The sequence below is a fragment of the Mustela lutreola genome, chromosome 5 (genome assembly GCF_030435805.1).
Source record: "Mustela lutreola isolate mMusLut2 chromosome 5, mMusLut2.pri, whole genome shotgun sequence".
Lineage (NCBI taxonomy): Eukaryota > Metazoa > Chordata > Mammalia > Carnivora > Mustelidae > Mustela > Mustela lutreola.
Window position 1 is genome coordinate 16,923,495 of NC_081294.1, and position 11,759 is coordinate 16,935,253.

Here is an 11,759-nt window from a genome sequence, read left to right on the forward strand (position 1 = left end):
TAGGCTAACCGAAAGTGGAGCATGCTGTGTGATCAGTTAGGACATATAACTGGCATTTTGTGGTTGGTCCTATATTGGAGCAACGTGGCAAAAACCAGGGAAGCTGTCCGTTATCAAGCAATTCCTTACCAACTGGGACCTAAATGCTACAGAGGCTGGGGTTCAAATGGGTGGCTGCTGTTGTGGGTCAGTGTTCTATTTTCACATATGGGATGGCCAGTGACCATTTGTATGTTTCGTTTCTCATTCTAGAAGGACAGAAACTGCCTCAGAGTTCCAGGTGATAAGGATTGTAGTCGCATCACAGAATGCTTAATCTCGGCTTTCTGGATGTGGCGACTGGTCCAAAGAATCATTCTTCATTTGAGCCGCATCATTCATGTTACCCCAACTCCCATAGATGTAATAGGTCCAGGAGGCTAAAGTGGGAGGCAGAGCCCTTCAGTTATTACTCGAACTTGGGACAGAGAGACAAAATGATTCAAAATAGGAGAACTTGAAACTTGAATGTGGCAACAATTCTACCTCTATAGCTGTGTCAGAGGCTGGTGTGAGGGACAAGCATCTAAAGATGAGAAGTCTATCACTTGGTGACACATAAAAACCTAGCATTACCCCTGGCTTTCATAAGATTTTGTGAAAAAAAAACTTAATAATTCCTCTTCCTTACTGAACTGTTTGTGTCTGTTTCTTGCAGTCAAATGAGTCCCGATTATTAATCGTTAAGTAGTTTTGTGAAATTTCTGTTGTGTTTCAGCCACTGAACACATAGGACTGGTGTTCCCTGGTACTGGGCATTTCCATGCTCCATCTGCCTTAGAGCTGGGCAGTGACTTGTACTGGGCAATGACATATAAGCAGAAGTGACATGTGTCCCTTCTGAGATGAGACATTTAAATGCTGAAGCAATTATCTTATCTCTTCCTGTCTTCTCCTGCTAAATATTGAGGAAGTGGCCAAATGTCACCTGAGTGACAGGGGGTGATGATCAGTAATGAAAAGCTAAAAGGGCCCTGAACACTGGTAAGTGAAGACAGATTAAAGCTTGGACTTTATCCTGGGGTCATTCAATATTCAGCTGATTATTTTTTATCCTAAATTCTGTTCAAAACAATGTGCTCATGACAACTGAAAGTGATTCTTTGAAGCAGGGACTTGGCATGTTCAGATGTGTGATTGTGAAGGAGTGTTCTGGCTACCTTGTGGAAAATAGATCAGAGAGGACAACTCATGTGACTGAGAGGGCTTATTTTCTGCATGAGACTGAAAAAGGGCCCGTCGTTTGCTTAACGACCTGTCCGTGTAGAACAGTGAGTGCCCGCTGGGTTCTTGTAGTTAGTTGCATGAGTGGAAGAGAGAGAGAACAGTCTCCTAAAACTCAGGCAGTTTCTAATTTAAAAAAATAGTTATGTGCTAGCCTGCTTATAATTTCATTTTCATGACTCAGAGCACCTTCCATAAGCACATTCTGGCAAACCATAAAACGAATAAATTGAAACAGAATGAAACCAATTGGACACTAGAATTGTAGTGTTTTAACTACACTACAATTTAATATGTTAATAAGATTAAACATATTACCACAAAATGTAAATATACAAATTTACAAGCACAGTAATTTGAAAGAAACTTTAACTGAATTTAGGTCAATTAACCCAATAAAACATGTTTTTGTAAACAACAATTGTTTGGCAGACTGAGTATTCTTAATCTTTAAAGTGCCTGAGTATAATACCTCAGGAAAAAAAATCTGTTTTCTATACATTTCCTTTATAAAATGCAGAAGCAATAATACAAAGTTAACATGTTTCCCCATCAGTGTGATATTTTGAAATTCATAAATAAACCTCTTTGTGCATAAAATAAAACTTACAGAACCAAAGTATTTAATTTTACAGTGTTTTTCTTTTTTTCCTTTCTTCTGTTACTCGCTCTCTCTCTCTCTCTTTTTGTAAATAACAACATTAAGGAGAAGAGATATTTAGGAGACATAATTGTCTTCTACCAGCCAGCTTGCAAAAAACTAAATCAAATAGCAATGATACAAAAAATGTTGTTTTGACATTCTGGTAAATGAAAGTGTAAGATGAATAGTAATGTATCAGAGGTTCATGTCTATCTGAAGACTGTGAAAATTGCTGATTATAAAGGAGAGAGTTAATGATCTCTAATTGTATTGTAATTTGAATGCAGACTAATAGTGTTGAAGAGAACAGATTTGTGTGTTAACATAAGAAATATTAGAGGAGTAGGTGCCCAGTGTTTGGGATAATTAATTCTATCCCTCACTCCCTACAGACAAATACATATATAAACTGAATTAGATTCTAGAGAGAACCCAAAGAACCAAAATTAGACTCTGAACAAGCTTGCCATCATATGGGAACTTAAATTACTATTTTTGATGTTCTTTGCAACTATCTCATTTAGTTTGTATTGTGTTTGCTTTTTATTCTAAGGTGTTTTTTTTAATGGATTGAATAATGAATAAAAATCTGCAGCGCCTTGCAGAAAGTTTGGATTCAGTGCTATTTAGAGCTTTTATTTCACAGCAAATCCTAATGTTTCCTCTGGTGGTATGTGTGTGCTTTTTGTTTTTTGTGGGTTTTTTTTGTTTCGTTTTTTGTTTTTGTTTTTGTTTTTTTGTTTGTTTGTTTAGAGCTCTGAGCGTGTGTGTATGTGCATGTGTGTGTGTGTGTTTGTGTGTTTATTTTACTCTTGATTTCAAGGGGAAAAAATTAAACAACTGATGTAACAAAGATATTTTGCAACTAGTGTCAATGACCTTGTACTTAAGCTAAAAAACTCAAATAGTTTGTGAGAATGATAGAAGCTTATTATTTAAGAACAGTCAACCAGGAAATGGACAAAGGCATTCAAAGGTCCTACAAAGTGCAACATTTGCATCATTTTATTAGTCACTATGCACATTATTTAGATCAGTGTGCTGCAAAATCACTTTGCTTAGATGGCTTTAACAAACAGCAGAAACTTGCTTCACCACTGCAGTTATCATAGCATTTCAGGGAATTATAGGAAAACAAACCAAACCCAGTAAACCTGCAAAAGGACTTTAAGTTTCATGTGCTTTTCATCTCTGCTTGCGTGTGTCTTTTTGTTCTAACTAGTGTCAATAATAAGTTCAAATTTATAACAAGACTACAGTGCCTCCCGTAAACACCTGACTGAGAAAATCACCTGGGAAAATCAAATAAAACTTAGCTATTGAAACCTACAGAAGAAAGGAACACATTTGAGTTGATGCAAACAGATGAACATGTCTCAAAAGCTGGGCCCTCAGTGTGGATCGTAACTTCTGAAGAAGTGAAATTTACCTCCCAATTCAGGAAGCGCCACACCTTGATCAAAGTGTGCCCCTGTACTCACAGCTTGAGCCATTCCTCTTTTAGGCTTGTCTAGGCAGATGCTAGGGACTAGCTTATTGAGGCCTGGTGCATTTCATTTATCACAATTACACAATATGCAATTTGACTAAAGGGTATGGTATAGGTCAGTGCATTTAGGCATAACAACAACATCCCCTGAAGTTTATATGTGTGCTTAGAACCACAACAGAACTTCAGAACTAGAATCCGGGTCACTCATCCCTATGTCTCCGGAAGCTCATGGGATCAACTCTGCATGCTGCACTGCACCACGTGAAATAGCTTTATCCATAAATAAGGACTACAGTTTACCACCATCTGTTTAACTCTCATGTCTATATCTCAATTCACTCCAAATTTGAATAGGGGAAAGTGGAGAGTTATTTATTAGTCTCCTGTAGATGCTTGGATAACACTGGATGCTTTAACAAATAATCTTCAAGGTTAAAGTAGATTAAATGTTAAAATTTGTTTTTCCTTGACAGTATTCAAATAACGTTCCTGGTCAGTGGCTGGCTTTCTGCATGTGGTGATTCAGGAGTTTGGTTTCCCCTTTTCCTATAGCTCCAGCGACTATAAGATCTTGGAGCTCTCCATTTTCAACTGACAGATGTGGATCAGGGAGAGAAAGTCCCAGAAAGCGTGCACGTTAGCTAGAACTCAAGTGTGTAGAAATGAAGCCAAGCTGTTTACACAGGAAGAAGAGAAGAATATTTTGGTGAAGAGGTCTCAAACTCTGCCTCAGCTTTTCAAAGTCCAACTCGGTAGACTACAGACCCACAGGGAGCCTTGTAGACCATATATTATGTAGAGGTTCTCATCACACATTTTTTTGTTGTTGTTATTAACATACCTGACTATGCCTATTAAAACGTTCCACATCCTTGTATGTTTCTCTGACCTATGGCCTTCAAACTGGGGGTCTGTGTGTGTGGCGGGGGTGGTGGTGGTAATTACATACATATCCAAAAAACCCAGCCTGAATAATGTATTCTTTTACCCAAAGAAATACAATGAAATATTCTCAATTTCTCAGCAAGAATTATGGAACCTACAAAATATCTATATATGTCATTTCCATCTAATTAATGTCATTTTTTAATTTAAAAGTTATCATATTTTATCTGTTTATTGAATGAGTCAGTGTTGATTTTATTTCTCCCCCACTCCATTTGTCATCTCCCCTGACCATTGCTTACCATGTTTACCGTACTGCCTGGTGGCTCGTGTTCACTTTCCCAGTATAGACTGTGCTATTTAATATCACTCCATGTTTTCATTAAAAATGATTCATATAAATTATAAGCCTATTATAATAAGCTCATTGTTGCTTTTTACAGCTAAAGTACAATGCATAAAGCACAGACATTCAGATTATCATTTCCCTATCCTTCCTAAGTGTTTCTTCCCTGTCCCATATGTTATACACCATTTGTTAAAGGGAGTATGCTTGTGGACATACCTTTGGGAATGAATTATATGAAAATGGTGCCCCCATGAGTTCAGCAAGTTGAGAGAGTTGCACATTGCTGTAAGAAAGATACTATATATATAACTATAGTAGCTTCAATACAGTTGTTAATCTCTCTTTACTATAATGGTCAAGGTAAAAAGCCCAGTCTTGCATAACTATCCTGCAAAAAATATATATATTCCATCTTTGATACTTATAATATTGGCCTCAGCTTCATGGCCATTTTTTTTTCATAATCTGTATACAAATATTTCTGTATAATCTCTTTTCCATGTTACTGATGTCAAAAAACACTTCATCTGAGGAAGAAAATGACAGTACTGAGATAGGAGGCTCCTTTCCCACTGTATAACATCACCCTTTGCTTCCATCTCAGGATCATTTCTATTCTGTTAATTAGCAAAGCCAAACTAATGTGCTGTATAAAATATGTACAAAGCTATATTAACCTAGAGATTTGAAGCATTTACAAAATAACACATCAGTTCATGTTATCAGTAAAGTTCTACAGTACAGTGTCCTACATGTCCTAAAGTGTATCCAGATGCATATTTTTAACTTATGTGAGTATAAAATCTCTAACCATTGCCCTTTGCCAGGGACGCAGAGGGTGGGAAGTCTGAAAACTAGCAGTTAGATGTATGAGAACTCTAAGAGATAAAAGGGCTGAGCAATCCTGCTGTAGCTCACAGAGTATAGCCTATACATGTTTGCTAAAAAGAATTTATCATCTTTTTTCATGGTATAAATCTGCAATTCCTTATTTATTTTATTTTAATTTTTTTTTTTTAAATCAGAACAAACATTCAGCAGTAGTGAGTTTGAAGACATGTTTAATGAAAACATTGATGAGGATGATGTAACGTGCCAAACTTTAAGGCTATAGAGTTGCCACTAACCATATGAAAATAGATGCAACGATATCATTAAACAAGGAAGGAAAAAAGGAAAAAAGAAGTGCTCTCTGCCATGGCAGGAAGCCCAGAGAAAAGTTGCTTCCAACAGCCCCATGATTATATGCCGAAGACAAAACACCCCAAACAAATATAATACTAGCTAGGTTCAGGAGACCCAACAGAAGGCAGCACAATTTTCCCCAGATACCTCATTACACACAGCTTTGTGGACCACATTCGCCTCTCAGTTTCACAAAGATCATTACCATCATCAGACCTCCGTGGAACTCTCCTCTCCATGGGGAATGGTTCTCATTCCTTAGAAACTACTGAGAAAATTAAGAGACCGAGAAGAGAGGAAGAGTAAGATACAATTAAACTCCTGCAAACTCTTTTGTTCGTAGGAACCTAGGTTCCTGACTTTGATGTTGTTGCTAAAATAACTCTGGGGAAAAATTTCTTGAAAGAATGAAAATGATCAATTTAGGTTTTAAATTTTGCAACCCATAATAAAGCTTTTTTTCCTTCTCTCTTTTCCACCATTTTTTATAATGAAGGTATAAAACAATTTATTCTTTATCACAAATAATGACTCCATGAGATTATATTTGAGCTTAGGGATTTCAAAGTCATTTTATAAGAATTAGTTCAGTTGTTACACATTTTTTCTGGAATGTCTAAGCAATATCATTAAAAGCCCAGTTTAATTGCTTTGAAAAAGTGCTTTTGACATGATACTCAGTCTTTCAAAATTCACATTTCATTCTTTGTACATCAGCTCCTAAAATGACTCACGTTTTTCTCTTTGAATTTCTTCTTTTAGAGTTCAAAAGCATTGAGACATAACTCTTTATAAAATCTGCTGTGTTTTGTATGATTAACTATACAGTTCTGGAAATGTACCGAATATCTAATCTAACATCTTGAATATACAAAATAAAGATATATGAACCTTATCAACCACATGTTCCAAATTTAATTTGGAGGACAACAGGCAAACAAGCAAACCGAAACTGACTATGATGTTGTCCTGAATAGTGTTAGAATTATGGCCGTGATAAAGGAAGCTGAGGGACATGAAAGGCTTGAGAGAAGGGATTTTGAAGTGAGTCTTAAAAATTGATCAGATGGTGGTCAAGCAGAGATAAAATCCACTGTATTATGTTGCATTGTTCCCCAACTCCTGTATGATAAATACTACTTTACCTTCAATTTTTCTCTTCAGGTTACATTGAGTATGTAGAAATAGTATGCATAACACAGGGGAAAGATTCCAGGATGTCTTACACTGCTTGCTATGTGTTTAGAATTAGAAGTGTAAGACTTGAGGGAGAGATCATTGAATAGAATTTTGTTCACCAATTGACCTTTTTATGTTTTAGGAACAGTCAGATGAAACTGTGCCCAACTATGGGAGAGTCATTTGAAACCACAAGAGAACGTGATAGAACAGTGATTATACTACAACTGTTCAGTGCTCAGGCAATATACATGCTGGGTAATCTGCCTAGAGGAAGTGTCCAAAGGTGCTTGGTCATGTCAGATGGCATCAGAAATGAGAGAAAGCATGACATACATGGATTTTTGTGAGAGTTTCATAGTCTAAATATTAGTCTGTCGGCTTTCCTTTGTACTGATTTCTCTAACATCAAAATCATGTAAATACGAGGAAAGAAGTACTTTCAAAGTTAGCAGGTACTCACTGCTTGGATACTGCAGTGATAAGAGTGTTTTGGGCAGCTATGATAGTAGCCTGTGGCAGAATCAAACTTCAAACAGGTGCACAAGAGACTGCATGCTGCATAACATGGTATCTTACAATTTTAAAAAATAGATTGAGTTAAAGAAATACTGAACCCCAAACTTTGCCAAAACTGTTGATAGTGCCATTGAAACTGAAGAGGGAATAAGAAAATGTGTGTTCTAAATAATCACACAGGAGTTGGTTGATGTTTCCTTCAAAACTAATCATGCACATGAGAACTGTTAGATCCCAGATTGATGGAATTTTAATAGGTTAGAAACTAAGTGGAACAGAAATGGTATACATTACTTCTGTTCATCATCAGTATTAAAAGAGAATGAAACATCAGACTTGAAACAATTCACAGACTATTAGATGGGGAGTTAGTAATTGCTATTTTTAACCAACTGAGCCACCCAGGCGTCCCAGTAATTGCTATTTTTAATGTAGAGGAAGAGAAATATTTACTCATGAAAAATTTGTTGATATGTGCTACCATGGTGAAAACTCAAGGAAAGCTAAAATTTAAAGGACTTTTATAAAGCCAATAAAGGAGGGGATTACTGTCTTAGCACTTTATTAGTTTTATCTGTGCATTAATGCAAAATTATTAAAAAATAAAGACTATACTAGGAAGTTTTTAAAACCTAATTGCAGTTGAAATACAAATGATAACAGAATTTGAATATAGGAGTTGAATTCTATACTATTTTGTTATTAATAAAGGGGAAACAACGAGTATTTTGCATGATAATTTGTGTAGTCAAGAAATTGTCATCATTTTGAAAATGTTTCCACATTATTTATAGAAGCTTAGAATATGAAAAAGACAAAACAAAACAAAAACAGTGGACTGAGTAAAATATCTGATTGCAATGCACTGCAAAATCCAGAAGTAACCTTGTTAAAATGCCTATAGATTCTATTCAATTTTAGTAGATTGTGAGCAAAATACTAAGGAAGAGAGATTTTATTAAATGTTCCCAAAGGTAAAATAAAACTTCTTTGTAACCTCCTAAACACTGTATTTAGTTTCATTCCTATTTTATGACATAACACATGATGTGTCCTTTCACAGGTAAAATCTAATGAATGGCAAAAAAATGGTATTAACTGGAGTCATGTTAAAGTAGGTGTGCCATAGATACTGCATTATGTGAACTGAAAGGTTTCTAATTTGTTTATCTTTGAAGTTCAAGCTCTTTCACAGATAGTGAGCATGTGAGTGTGTGTGTATCTATGATATATGTGTATATATATTCTGAGTTTTTAATATAGCCAACAAATAGAAATATTTTTTACATTGGATAATCAAAGGTTAAGCAATGAGTGATGTAATAGATTAAAAAGTTTACCCCAGCTAAGAATAATAAAGTACTTATATTACTTACATGTGAAAATATTGCAAAATAACGTGTAAAGACTGTGAAAGAATTTCAACCCATGACCTATGAATAGGAGGTGAAACCAATATGAAACTTAAAGAGGAAAGCAATTCACCTTCTCAGTATTAGATCTTGATTTATTGTAAACTGAATCTTCATTATCAATTATTGATGAAAATTAATAAGTTCCTAAGATTTCAAGTTGACTTGAATGTGATGAATATCTTCCGAATAAAAAGATTACCCATGTTATTTATGTGATTTTTAAATATAGTTCCACATAAATAATTTATCCTCTTAGTAAAGAGCAATTAACTCCAGTTGGGTTTGGTTCATTTCATGTGGGAATTAAAACTTAAGAATTTTACATGAAATACTATACTATATACAAATTCAACATTATATAATGTCCCTCTTTCTTTGCCTTTCGTTTTAAATATCATTACCACATATATCTTGGCTATTTTATCAGTTAAATGATCTAGTTTGTTGAAAACTAGAAGAATCTTGGACAGCTATTAAATCATTTAGCCTCTCTAGGTCATTTTGCAGACATCACCTTCCAACCTACTTGTTTCTGCATACTCTACATATTTAATATCTATGAATTTCCTTTTCATAATATTTGTTCATTCATCCACATCATTAATAATGTTATTAAGTGAGGACAAACCCAGCGCCAGCATCCTTTCCACCTTGAAACATTTTGCTGATGTAGAGGTTGCATCTGATTGAATTCTTTTTTAATTCTTCAAGAGTTATTGATGTCGAATTAGCCTTTCAGCAATGGAAATCTTTAGTACACAGTTAAGAAAACTGGATGAGGGGCGCCTGGGTGGCTCAGTGGGTTAAGCCGCTGTCTTCGGCTCAGGTCATGATCCCAGGGTCCTGGGATTGAGTCCCACATCGGGCTCTCTGCTCAGCGGGGAGCCTGCTTCCTCCTCTCTCTCTGCCTGCCTCTCTGTCTACTTGTGATTTCTGTCTGTCAAATAAATAAAATCTTTAAAAAAAAAAAAAAAAAAAAAAAAAAAAAAGAAAACTGGATGAATGTAGAGTAGGAAAATGATATAAAAAATAGGACCTGAAAGAAGCAGGTTTGTTTCCAGACCAGAAACACTGAAGGAGGGTTTTCTGAGAGGGGGAGGGGATGGGAACTGAATCAAAAAGAGGTGAGAAGAAGATAACTTCGTCTGTGTTGATTTGTTAAGAATTAATTCTGAAACACTTTTTAGACTTTTAAGCTTCAAAATGATGGGTTTTTTGGATTCGTTTAAATTGCTAACCTTTCGGGTTCTATTCAAAATCTGAGTAGGAAAGTTTCTTTGTTTGAAGGAAGTGTTTAGATTTTTAATCTAGGGATTCTATTTTCCTGTTATTGAAGTCAATACATACATTAAAAAAAAAAGAAAACTGATATATTTCTCTTTGTTTTTCTCTTTTTCCTTGAAGTAGGTCTATTTAAAATTGATTAGTCATACGTTTTTCATACTAATGGTGCAATAGAAACAGATTAAAGGGATTTTATTTTTTCTGTATTTAAATTCAACTGAGGACAGAGAAGTTTGGTATTCATTTTTAGAGAATATGACAAGCTTCATGAAATGCAGTCTATTTCAATAAACAAATTTTCCCTAAGCAATAAGAATAGCAAATAATAATACATCCTCTTTAAACATGATAGAAAACAAAGACACAAACTTTAAGAGAGCACCTTATTTTTCTTTCTAGCATGGCTTGCTCTTAAAACATCCTTTTGTCTAAAAAGGATACAATTTATAAGAATCAATTTTCTTATATTCTTTGATTAAATTATCCTCTACTCTTACTAGCCATTTGCTAAGCATGCAGAATTAAAAAAACAAAAGAGTAATATTACATGAAGAACTCAAAACAAATCAATTTTGTAACAACTAAGAAATTGTAATACCTACTGAGAGAAACCAGCACAAAACAAGAATTAAAAAAGGGAAACTAATTAAAAAAACAAACAAACAAAAAAGACTAAGAGTGATCATGTGAGCACATGTGTATCCATTATGTTTTTATGAAAAGGATTAAAATCAAGAATTTGGTTAGTAATATATTTATTTAAATATGCTATTCTTTCTATGCTATTTTTTCCCAAGGTTTTATTCCAGCTACAACCTTTATAATTAAAGTCTAATTTTCCATGCCAATTTGACATTTTTCTGTCAAAAGTGTATGTCTCTCCTTTTTAACAGATTTTTCTATTTTATTTTTCTAGATAAACTAGAAAAAAGAAAGTATCTTGAAGAAATCAGAAAGCATCCCAATATCTTGAGAGGCATCTGAGAGATTTCTAGTGTCTATATCAATGTTCTAGAATTCAAAATTATAAACTCAGTTTTTCTTTTTACTGGAAAACTCTCTACACATAATGTATTGTATTATATATTGAGATGAGTTTCTTCACTACCAAAAGGTAAGCTAAGTTAAATTGTGTGCTTCATCCCGCAGATGCAATACAATTTTTTAAAAATTTATTTGTTTGAGAGAAAGAGAGAGAGAGAGCTGCGGGAGGGGCAGAGGGAGACGGAGAATCTCAAGACTCCCTGCTGCATGTGGAGCCCCAAACTCATGACCTTGAAATCATGACCTGAGTTGAAATCAGGAGTCCAGCACTTAACTGACTGAGGCACTCAGGCATCCCAATAGAATACATTTTTTTTTAAAGCCATGAATATAAGATGGTAGTGAAGATTAAATAGAATTATAAAATAGTTAATATAAAAACAAGGAAGTAGGGAAAGAAAAGGAAAGAAAAATCAGATGGGAAACAAAGAAAACAACTAACAAGATAAAAAATTTTAATCCAGGTGTTACCCAAAAACCCAAATTCAGCTGCCTCTCAAT